Source organism: Gymnogyps californianus, chromosome 1, assembly GCF_018139145.2.
Source record: "Gymnogyps californianus isolate 813 chromosome 1, ASM1813914v2, whole genome shotgun sequence".
NCBI lineage: Eukaryota > Metazoa > Chordata > Aves > Accipitriformes > Cathartidae > Gymnogyps > Gymnogyps californianus.
The window spans coordinates 58,486,638-58,499,413 of record NC_059471.1 but is presented as its reverse complement, the minus strand read 5'-3'; the positions used below and the strand labels follow the sequence as shown (position 1 = coordinate 58,499,413).

General features: G+C 44.5%; 1 protein-coding gene across 4 annotated transcripts in view; it reads right to left on the bottom strand.

The window, feature by feature from the left end:
* FARP1 (FERM, ARH/RhoGEF and pleckstrin domain protein 1) overlaps window positions 1–12,161 on the bottom strand; it is a 217,510-nt gene extending 205,349 nt beyond the window's left edge. For all 4 annotated transcript variants that reach the window (XM_050890909.1, XM_050890915.1, XM_050890923.1 and 1 more), the window contains exon 1: window positions 12,156–12,161. The gene's annotated coding sequence lies outside the window, so the exon portion shown is untranslated. The remainder of the gene's footprint in view (window positions 1–12,155) is intronic.
* Window positions 12,162–12,776: the final 615 nt, after the last annotated feature.

Here is a 12,776-nt window from a genome sequence, read left to right as displayed (position 1 = left end):
GCAGTCTTTCTAAATCTTACCAATCATATGCAAGATCTGTTGCAGCATTTAAAGGCTTCATGCCAAAAAAATGTTATTTTTATTGGGCTATCAAAATCCCAGATGAGCCTCCAAAGATTTGCATTCCTTCCTTACTGTTAAGAAAGCTGTAGGACTAATGGAAAAAGAGTATTACTCAAAACCTACATACTTACACTTTTGTTGAAGATATAAATGAACAGCTAACAAGTTCTGGGACTCTATACCAGCAACAGTTTTGGCTATAAGCTCACTGAAACTTTACAAAACATAATCAGTGTGTCCTTCCATCACATTTACCTTACCAATGGAAGAGATAAATGCAAGTATTATGGATAAATACTATAGAATGCTGTCACAGATAGTAACTGCATTAAAAAAAGGGGTTGGGAAATAAAAACATGCATAGAATTCAAGAAGGAAAAACAAGTGAATATTGTACAAATAATCAATATAGCCAGGTTCAGAGAACACCAAATAATTCTCACTACCTGAAAACCTGATAGAAGCAGCATCAGTAACATCCCACCTTCATTAAAGGAATGATTCAGATTGCAGACTCTTCACCCTTTATTTCAAGAAGAAAAACCATATATTCATTAATTTCTAGTGATTAAATACATTTCCCTAATCTCAGCCTTGCAACGGCGACAGTATTGTTGGGTTTATTTTTTCTCACAAACTGTTGTTAAAACTAAGACAAGAGGAATGGTTCTTCCCAGGACTGCCAACAGCAGCACACATGATGTGCAGAAATAGAATCACAGAACCTCGATTTACATCATGTTTTTCTTTCACCCTGAAAGAAATTCAGCCTTATTAGTGGATCAGAAAAAACCATACATACTGCTAAAACACTGAGAGTATATGCATATGGGAATTTCAAGGAGGGGAAAGAAGGGAGAAATACACAGTAGACAAAAGAAACAGGCACAAAGAAATGGGTTACTGTTCTTTCCCCTAACATGAATTAATTGCATATTGGGTAAGGATAATCCCCCACAATGTTCCATGCGTTCAAAGGTCAAGACTTTTACTTTTCAACTGTCCCCATCAAATCTTATTCCCTGAAGAAAACAGCCTGAAGCTGTCCCATAGCGCACACACTCTCAAACTTGGGGGTTAAGGATTCTAGCTCTGCACTGTGTAATATTGCATCAGGCACCACCAACACAGCCCTCAAAGATGAGCACTGTAACACAGCACACTTAAACAAGAAGTACAAACAATAAGCAGTGAGCCAAGAGCTTCTAAAGGCTATTCTATCTATTCCAAAATAGCAGGGACATGGTATTAACACAATTGTATTCACTGTACTAACATTCAAAGGACTCATTTCACCTATGTTGCTGTGTGACTTTAATTTAAAAGCAGAGCTCCTCTCCTTGATGCTTTAAGGGCATCGATGGGGGACAAGCCTGGCCCTACTGAAAGCACCCAGCCAAGAGGGAACCCCTGTGTCCCCATGCCCAGTTACAGAGGAACCACTCCAGCCACCGCGCCAGGTATTAAAAATCTTTCTTTCCCAAACACAGAACTACATATATATATATAAGGTGGAGTCCTCAAAACAAGCACCCGGATCGTTGCTATTCCTCCCTGCAGTCCTCCGCAGCACAAGGAATTTGATTAAACTTCCTCAACGGGAGAGCACTAAATAAACACTGTAAATTAAACAAAACTATGCTGATGATCTAGTTGCAATTACTTCCAATTGATTTGAGTCTTTATTGTCCCCTCAAGCTTTAAACTTCGTAGATAAAAAAGGATCAGGTCTTACTGGAGGAATACCAACAAAGGAGTTACGAAACTTTCCTTAAACACATTCAGAAGTAACCAGACTAGCTTGTCCTCCTGACAAAATTCCAATTCAATTTAGCCTGGAAGTCTAATGAAAAAAATAGGCTATTCCAGGATTTGCCATAAACAAGCAAGTTAATGCTTAGAATAAATTCACTCATTGGTTAATATACACACATACAAATTATAAATTGCTGCAGCATATTTTATTTCACAAGAGTCAGACACTGCCAAAAGACTTTAGGAAACTTTTATCCAGCTGATACTGTACAATCCAGCTCTCAGGCATTTCAGCCTTTTCCAAGTTGAGCCAAACTGTCACTTGATTGCAACAGGAAACATATGCGCACGAGTGAAGTGGGGTTGCTTACTGCAATTCAAATATTCTATGGGAAAACAAAAGCTGATACTCTTATTCCACTCCTGGGAATTCCTCTGCAGAAAAATCCTGGATTTACTTGCAGATTTTAAAACATCCTCTTAGGTCCTGTTATATATTATCAGCTTGGTTTTATAATTAATTTTCAGACATTAATTTTGTTAGGCTTAATCTACTTGCACGGGCCAGACCTATTATTCTGATTAATTTTCTCTTCCATGTCTCCAAATCACATTTTCCTTGCCAAGCTGGGACCGTTCTCAGACCACCATTCTCTGAAATTCATTCTGCTCTGAAGTTAGCCCAGAATTGCTGCAGATACGAGGCTTTAAAACTTCTAGAAGCATTTTACATTTTTCTGTAGACATTTTTTAGATGTATAGCTACTGTTTTCCCTTCACAGCACACATCCAAGCTTCAGTTCCAATCTTGGGGTGCTTTTAAGTGGGAAGAACTTTGTTCAGGTTGGAGGGGGCATTTTGTTTTGACAAAAGCAGGTAGAAAAGTAGAATATAGACTCTTCTCCAGGATTTTTTCTATTGAATTATGTTTACCCTAAAATGAAAATTCTTTGAGCTTTCTTGAAGGACAGACATCATCTAAGCATGCAGCTATAAATATCCTCATACCACACTGATTTTGCAGAGAATCTGAATCCAAAGATGAAGGGGCATACCTAGCTCTCCCTGTTATTTTCTTTACATGGCACTGGGAGGGAAAAATGTAGTTGTTACTTACATCCATCTATTGTGGTATACACTCGAACAGCTCACCATCTCTATAGTTAACTACGTCAGCTTTAATTAGGTTATTCTTTGTCTGTGTGTTAGCTGTTCTCATCACATCACCTATTTTCCACTTTAAATATTTTAAATAATAACATATGTATTTTCAAACATTACTCTCACTTTTAAGGAAAGGAACTTTGAAGGAAAATTTGGTAGTTTTATCTACTGCCCAAAGAAATTTTACCGACAGATCTAAGGGAGTCAATCAAGTATTTGCTAGGGTTGCTTTAAGAACAATACTGCGTTCAGTTTTAATGCTTTCATATATATGTCTGAATTTTCTTGAATGTATAGACTGTTGGGTTTGTTTGGTTTTTTTTTTTAAATCAGAGGAAAATGAAGTCTACAACTTGGTTCCAGAAGAAGAAAATGCTTCTGAACTCCATCTTCTCATCATATGTACAAACACATACATACACGCTACTTCATCACAACGGTGATCTAATTTTTCAGTCATATACTTGTAGCATGCCACTATTAGTCCCTAGCTCTCCTCCATCACGTACTTTCTCTTCATTCAGGAGGACAGGAATGGCTTCCCCTGTGTTGGGTTTTCTCAAGCAGAACTACCATCAAGTGTCATTTGCTCGTCCATTGCTTCAAATGATCCTTGAAGCGTTATTACAACTAGAAACTGCTCCAATTATTTTTCTAGTGCCTTAGCGTGCAGTCACTGCACACAAAATTAAGGGAGAAATGCTCATGTTCGATGTATTGCCTGATTGATAATTTCTTGCTTCAGAATCTGAAATAGTCCTTGATTTGCACTTAAAACGCTGGACAACTGGAGGTAAGCTTCACGCAGATATCCTGCTCTTGCACCATCGTTTTGGTACTTCATTGGATAAAGGCACACTACGTCATGGCTACAGGAAGCATTTCCAAATAACTGTTGGCAATTACGCTTGGTGTCAATGTGGCCAAGGTTTTTGACAAAGATTTCACTTTCTGGACAGGCTTCAAAGGTTTTTGACAAAGATTTCACTTTCTGGACAGGCTTCATTAGTGCTAGGTTTGTTTCCTTACCACTAAGAGCCACTATGTAAACGTGATCACGTCTGGTGACCAACAGAGCTAATAAAAATTGGTTCCCCCCAACTGATACTCTTCCCTCAGCCCCTGCATGACGAAAAGCCAGCTGCTACACGGCTCGCTCCACCACACACCTCCTGTCCTGCCAGCCTTCCCGACCCCTCTCTCAACACTGTCCTATTTACTCACTGCTAATTAGATGGCATGAGGCTGCATTTGCTTTGAGCAGTACCTATGTGACTGCCCAGCCAACACATGTGCTGATCAGGCAGCCGACAGGCAATGTAGATGACCTCCAGCAACAGCTCCAGTGATTTGAGTCTCTCTATCTAGCACTTAGTTTTTATTAAGCTTCATTGTTTGTCTAACATGGTTGAAGTTGCCCAACAGCTTACAGAGGTATAGACAGAGAACAGTCAGAAACAAAGAGGCAGCATTACCATTCAAGCCTTAATTGTACATAGTATGAAAAAAAATTGAGATGGAAAAACCTGCCCCATAAAGTTACTATCAGCAACTTCTCTCCTACAGGTCTATTTAGAAATTCTCTTCGAGGTTCACTTCTGACTGACATGTTTTAGGCAAATGGATCCTATATTCTTGGAATTGTGCCATTTGTGACTTATCTCAAAATTCAAATATTATTAGTAAATGCAGAGCTGTGAGCAGCACTTAATTAGAATGCCTTTTAAAACCTTTTTTATATTCAAATGGCAGAGTCACTTGCCCTTCTCTCCACTGCAATACTATCAGACCATCTGCTTTGCCTTTGTTTTATTTATTTATTTGCTATTGAGGCACTTTGAGGATATTTTCTGCTAGCTTCAGGTTCAGTATTTATTGACTGTACAGTCTAGGTATCTTTTCCCTTTTGCTTGTTTTATATTTCTTTTCATGGTTTCTAGTATTTTATTTTTCATAGTACTGAAAATTATGCTCAACGTTTCAAAGGACACAGGGAAAAAATGGCGCTCTGCACCAAAACATTAAACAATTTTATTTTCCACATTACACCAGTTAATTCAGCTAAGCTGTAAAAAATGGCTAATGAACAACACAGGTTACAATGGCACAACCATACAGTTGATCTTCCTACGTGCACATACTGATGCCTCTGTTTAAAAAGCAACAAAACTTTTGAATGTTTAATATGTTAAAGGTAAACATTAATGGTTTCAGGTCCTACAAACACAATGCAAAACAGAGATTTTCAGGAGAAATTTCCACAAAGATAAGACAGGAGCCGAGGTCTTCAAATAAAAAGACTGAAAATTACCTCCAAGGAGGCTAATCTTACAGATTCACACAAAATAAGTTTAACTTCTATAATGCACTGAGACTACTTGGTACATAAAGTGACATACACTCTTAATTCTCTAAAAGGTACAGCAACTGAATCCCCTCTCACCATTCTCCCTTTAATATTTTTCACAGTTAAGGGCCTGAATACTGACTCCTTCCTGGAACATAATAAACTCCTGAGAGAAAACACAACAACTTCTGCAGATTCTTACTTTTACAAGAGCTTTACCTTCCTTTTTAGCCTTGATGTTTGAGAAAATAACCTCAGACATGACAAACTAAACAAATCATACTTTTCCTTAATCTGAAAAAGACACTACTATTATACACCACAGCAAGAGCTGGCCAGAGACTTCTCAGTTGTAATCACTGTTATTGCAATCATAAGACTGCAGAGAATTAACAAAATAAAACCAAATCAAATTCATTTCACTTTGACGGTGAGCAGCAGCAAACTCCAGGATAATTTGAGAAATGAGAGATGAACAGAAAAAAAACCCTCAACCCCCAAAAGACACCCCATCCTCCTTTCCCATAATCGTAGGAAGACCAGGGTGGCCAGGGAAATGCTCCAAGTCCGTCTGATACCTGCTGTGTTCCCACAGCCTCTGAATGATGGGAAGCCCTGTTCCAACTGAATAGCGATACCACCACATCCTCTTTTCTGCTTAGAAGAGGTTTATTTTTAAGATTTATTTTCACTTATTTACTAACGCAAGGGAAAACACCTATACAAGTAGCATGAAAGTCTGCTCAGCTTTCCTGCCTCTCTTTGTGCAAGACTATGTTTTAAACCCACCTCGTAACGGAAAAAGGCAACTACCAAAGACATACTTGCCATTTCATATAATTTAATAGTAACCTTCCCCTCCCCTGAACTTTCAAGCCAAAATCATTGCCATACAAACCTGCCGAACAGGAAGCCTAATTATTCTAACGTGTGCAACTGAAGCGATAGGGAGTTTCACAGTAAAACTGATAAGGAGAGACATAAAAGACTAATGAGCAGCCTGCCAGTGCTCCATTGCTGGGCTAGCAAAGGTCCCCGCGGAACACCTTTGCTATTGTTCAGTGGGGAGACAGAGGCTGGGACATGTCCAAAAATAACACTCAGAGATGGAAGAAATGAACACACAATGTCTGCAGCACAAGTGCTTAATCCGGGCACAGAAAAAAATTATTTAGAAGAGCATAACCAACAGAAAAATGCACGCTGCGGAGCAGAAAGAGCCAATTAAATGTACACAGGTTACTGAGCAGCTAGACCCTTTGTGCCACATTTGCTATTTGCATAAATTGACAAATGTCTTCTTGACCTATGCCTGTGGTGTAGGTGACTGAAAATAAGGGTCCTTGATTAAGGAGATGCAGTCGTCAGTGACCAGTGATAAAACAACTGGTCCTGCAATAATCAGGAGTGAAAGATATAGAAAGGCCGACAGTGGCCAGCAGAAGCAGCAGCCCTGGACCAGAGAAGGAAGCACCCAACAACACCAACTCTCCCCTATTACTGCTAGGTTATCCGCTTTACCATTAAGTCCTCTTTTGACCTATAAAAACATGTGCTCTTCCCTGGCAATGTTTTGTACGAGACAATCCAGGTACCCAAGCAGCTTGTCCCAGAGGCAGCGATCCCATTTCCTGTATGTATACAGAGCATACTGCCTGCACTCACAGTTGTTTCAAGCAGGGATGGCTTGCTACTAGTATCTCTGTTGAGAAACTCACAGCTTTTCCTCAGACAAAATTGTCCATGTGACACAACTCCAGCTGCAGAATTTCTATAATACTTTGTGTATTATACACCTAAATACCTTGTGTATTATAGAAATAGATGCTTTGGGAAGACTTATACCTTGGGGGAGGAGGGGAAGGTCCCCTTTGGTTACACGACTTACCCTTTTCACTTCTGTGTTAGCATACCCAATGAGGGAGAGAGCTTGAAATGGCAATTTAAAGAGCCTTACAGCAGAATCACATGTCAAATTGGACTGTAATAGTCTCTTAATGTACTTTCATTATGGCAAATTCAGTCACCCTGCAAGGTCCAAACCATTACTTTGGCCCCCAAGTCAGCATATTTGGAAGGAAACTGGGATTTAAATCATCGTTAACATTGCTACTCATTTGAGAAATCTTGTACCATGGGACAGCAACCTCCAGCACTGATGCCAAGGTAGCAAAAAACCTGATTTTAATGGCAAACAGCAGAGCGCTGCACAGGCAGGGCATCCACAGCAAGGGAACAAGCCACACTGCCTCAGAGACATGGTCTCCCACCTTTCAGTGGGCTTTACCACTACACCCAATTTATAACCTGGGAAAGAAAACACAGTCTGGAAACACCATCCCTGCCTTGTACTAAAATACCATCCAACCCCCCAAGTATTCCTCATGTCTAGTAACAAACGTGTATTGTACAGAAATCTTCTACTGTAAACCTCAGTATCCAGATTTCATGGCTTGAGAAAGTTCTTTCCTCCATTTTATACAGCGACACACAAACAGATTTTACTGTACAGACTCTACTGCGTAACATTCAAGGGCACATTACAAAAATCACAGTTCCCTCTGACATCAACATAAAACAGCACTTTAGCACCTCTGTGAACTTCACCAACAAAGCTTCATTTTATTTGAGTACCAACTAACAGGGCCACCATTCCTTTTTTCTTTAAGTCCTTTTTGACAACCAAACATTAAAAATAATTTCCCCCATTTATATTTCCAGACTAAAACAATGTAGTTGCATACCGTGTTTCTCAAATCCCCCAAAAGCCGAATCATATTTTCATTTCTCATAATATTTAATCAAGTCTACTTCATTACAGACAAGGCTCAAAAGCTCATCATGCTGCAATTGATTACAAACAAGATAGTGCCCACATCTGATAAAGACTGACCTAATTGTCTGATTCACCCACATTTCTGCAGGCCAAATTTACTGACATTTTGCACAAATTCAAAGCTGACTGAGCCCGATGACCTTTTACACCTCTGTAATTAGTCTTCTGTGCCTTTACAACCAGAAAAGCAAGTTGCCCCTTTACTCTCCCTAATTCAGCAGTCCATCTGTAAACTATAAATTTCACCATCTACTCAGCACCTACCAGTCAGAAAAGTACATGCAAAAAAAAAAAAAAAAAAAAAAAAGAAAATACACAAACTGCAACCTTTCAGAGTCATGAAATTAAGTCTGGAAAGGCCCTTTTAAGATAAACATGCCGATTTCTAAAAGAAGAAACAGAAAAAGCAAGACAAGTTGGTGGACCCAAATTCAATAAACCGCATTTTTATCATGCTTTTCTAAAAAAGACAATATAAAATAAGGACACTGGCATAGAAAAGCACCATGAAAAAACAGTGGAAAAAAACCCAAACAAACCAGAAGCCAAAACCAGTAAGTTTAATCCCTATCACTAACATCACAACACAGTATGAAAAGTATAATGCAAATACATTGATTCTGCACTAGAATGTAACCATGATTAATAATAGAGTTTTAGCTGCAGAAAACACCCACTAGAACTTCGTTTATGTATATAATCAGGTTTTGCAACCCAATCCTACAGTTGCAAAAAATACTTCCTGATTATGAATGTAAGCTTAAAAAGATGAGTCGATTCAATTGTACTGAAGTGAAGTTCTGGATCCAGATCTCCGCTGCAGGCAGCAAGACACAGATCTGCAATTCCCCAAGCAAAGCAGAGGGGAGGACGAGGTCAGAGCACTGACCTGCACTTCAAATTCCAGTCTCGGGAAAGAGGGACGGACAACCATTAACAACCAGAGGAGACACAACGTCGGTCTCTGCACAGTTTTCCACCTTGCAAAACCTGAGGGGACACACTCAGCTGGCAACGTGCACATGATCCTTTAGCCCACTGGCAACCCTGAAATTTCTCTGTCTGCCAGCCAACTCGTCACTGCAAATACTGCGAAAACAATATGGTCCCATGCACCATCTTCCCCAGCTTCATGCCCTAACAGATCCCAGTTTGGGAGTCACTGCACCAGTCAGTCCCTTTTAGAAATCCGTGCCCAAGAGCAAGCCAAAGACTTAATGCAAAGATATTTCAAACCGGAGAAGCATTTCTTTTGCATAGCTCCATCACGAAGCATACTTAATCTAAAAAGCTGCCAGCACTGGCAGCCTCGTATTCATCAGTGTCAAGAATTTTTATATTTTTTTTAAAAAGCTGCTAATTTTCATCATACATGAATTTCTTAAGTGGAAGTTTGGATTTTTTTCCTAAGTCAAATTAATCTAAAATCAGCAGGGAAAATTTACTGAATAGTTCTATAAATTCAGAATTCTCTGAATTTTAATGCAGAAATACATCTCCTAAAACAAGTCTTTCTCTTTTCTTTTTTAAACCACCACATTTAAGTGCTGCTTCCCCTTTGGTCATTTATCATCCACAATTTTCTTTCAAAAAGTTTGTTTACAAGTAGCATGCTTTAACATATTGATTACAACATGACTAATGAACTGTGTCAACTGGGGGGGGGGGGGGGGGGGGGGGGGGGAGAAAAAAAGATTTCCAATTTGAAGTCCAGCCATTAAATAAACGTCAGGCTTTGGTATTACACATTCAATCTCTTAGCAACTTTTGACATTTTGAAGTCCCATGTTATTGTGTGTTAAACATTCTGCCCACTTTCCTGGTTTATTTGGTTTGTTCAAGAAAACAGAGTGCAGAAGAAAAAAACCACAATTTAATTGGCTATACACAAGATACTGGAAAAAACAAGCAGAGGAATACAGCTTTCTAACTCCTTCCCCTGATGATGACAGTTGGCCCTACTGCCAACGATCCCTTCCACAATTACATCTGAACCTAAGTCTGTGGGGATAAAAGAATTTACAGTGTGTTTGGGCTGATATAGTGATGTCTAAGCTTTCAAGAACAGCCATCATAATTCAGTGTATTACGTATAACCCCTCGTCTTTGCTATTTGCAAAGGAAAGAGACTTTACCCAATCCTAGAGCGAAACCATACCTAAGAGAATGAAGCTCTGAATTAGAAAGCAAAAATATTAAGCGGGATCCCGGGGCCACAGAGTTGTGACACTCTGCTCAGCACCAGACGCTTCGGATACCAGGGAAGGCCAGGGCAAAGGGAGAAGACAAGCTCTCACCCGGCCTCATTAACAGCCCGCTCCTCATGCACGCAGAGCTCACCAGCGAGGTGCACGTCAGGATAACTACAAGCCCTGGGATACAACGCGGCAGGCACAACACACCCAGCTCCCGTCCTGTCGTGTCAGCCAGCACAGAGTTTCAAGACCCCGGCAGGTCGGACACGTGAGGCATAGCTAAGAGGATTTTGTACTTTCCTGGTACGCGGGACCATTTCTAAAAGGCTCAGATCCACTAATTAGCTAGATACCGCAATTCTCGCGTAAACATCCATAAGTAGGGGAAGGGGATATCTTAATTCAAGAGAACGCTTGGGGCTTTTCTTAACTGGACTCCTTCAGAATTTTATTTTTGTTGGCTTGATTCCAACATCAGCTGCTGTAAATACATATTGGAAGCAATACCAAGGAGCAAGAGTCAAAGTGTCTGAGAGATACGAATAATAAAACAGCTGAGCGATACTGTTCCTTTAGAGCAATCATCTTTCCACTCTCCAGGGACAAATCTCTTTGAAAGAAACCCTGGTAAGAAGGCTGTGACCGAAAAAGATATGCTACGCATTTCATTTATTTCATGCCAGCAATCAAGCAAATCCGGCAACTTTAAAAAAAACTCCACAGAGTTTGTGTCTGCTTAAAAAAAAAAAAAGCAGCCGAATCACAAAAGATAAGGCCTACTACACATGAGCTCCCACTCTGAAAATAAACTTCTCTTTACTCAAAACTTTCCCCAGCGGTTCATGCCTGTTTGAGGCCGATCACACCGAAGGGCGGGAAACACTCCGTTTTGAAAGCGACAAACTTTCCAGCTCGGGCACGGGCGAGGCGATGGCAGAGGCGTCGAGGGAACCAGGCCGGAGCCACCTCGGCGCACCCCTGGGTGCGAAGGCGGAGGGAGCACCGGGCGGCGGCGGCCGTTACAGCCGCTCAGGGAGCGCAGGGGGGGCGGCGCTGGCCGGGGGCGAGGGGGGAGCCCGCGCCCACAGCCACCGCCGCCCGGGCTGGGCCGTCCCGTCCTGCCCGAGCCGCCCCGCGGGCCAGGCGGGGAGGGAGGCGCGCTGCCCTCGCACGCCCCGCCGGAGCGGCCACCTCCCCGCCGGCTGCCGGCCTGGGCTAAACCTCTCCTCGGGCCAACGGGGACGTCCGTCCGTCCGTCCCTCCAACTCCGCCCGTCACCGAGCGTCCCCTCAGGGCTCCCGCCCCACCGCAGGGACGACCGGGGCGTCCCACCCGCCGCCGGGCAACCGCCGGGGGGACGCCCCGCCGCCGGGGCCGGGTCCCAGCCCGGGGGCGAAACAAAAGGCACCAAGTTGAGCGGCCGCCCTCGCCGCCGCCCGGACTGCGCCCGGCCGCGGTGGCCTGGGGGAAGCGGGGGAGGGAAGGCGGTCTGGGCGCCGCTCGGCGCGGTGCCTCCCCGCGGATTACCCGCGGTAATGGGATTAAGCGGGGCTGAGCGGCGCCCGCGGGGTGTCCGCCGGGCAGCGCGGCCCCGCGGCTGTCACCGCCCGGGGAGGGGGCGGCGGTGCCGGGGGCGGCGCGGGCGTCTCTCCCGGCCGCCGGCTGCCTCACGCCCTCGCCACCCCGCGGGCGGGTCCCGCCGCCTGCCCCGCAGCCCTCGCCGCCGTGCCCGGCGGGGCGGGCGCCAGCCGCTGCCGCTCCCGCCCGGCCCCATTGTTCGCCGTGCCGCCCTTACCGTGCGCGGGGCTGGGCTGCGCGGGCTCCCGTGGGCTCTCCTCGCTGCGGCTGGTGCAGGGGCAGTCGCGCTTGGCCGCTGGAGGTCCGAGCCATTAAAAGCTCCGCGGGAAGGAGAAGGAGAAGGCGGCGGCAGGAGCGGCGGCGGGGGGAGGAGGATAGCGGGGGGCTCGCAGGAGCAGGGTCGCCATGTCCGGCTCTGCAGCGGGGGGAACCCACCGGGCCGGGCGCTGAGGAGAAAAGGGGGCAGGCGGCGACGGAGGAGGGGGGGTGGTCCTGCTGCCGCCTGCAGACAGGGGGAGCGGGAACTGGACGCCGCTCGCCGCGCTGCCGCGGCTGCACCTCCCCTAACCCTGCCCCCTCCCGGAGGGGGAGCCGCCGGCGGGAGGAGGCTGCCGAGAGCCCCCTCCAGCGTTCACAGGCGGCGGCGGCGGCTCGCCATGGCCGCTCGGCTCAGCGCTGCCGGCGGCGGAGGGAGCGGGGTGCCCGCCTCGGCGGTGCCGCCCAGCCGCAGGTACCCGGGCAGCCCGTCGCGGGGAGGGGAGGAGGAGCAGCGACCACCGCCCTGCGCCGCTGCGGTGCCGGGGGGTGGAGGGGGGGCTCCAGATACCCTCCTCCTCCT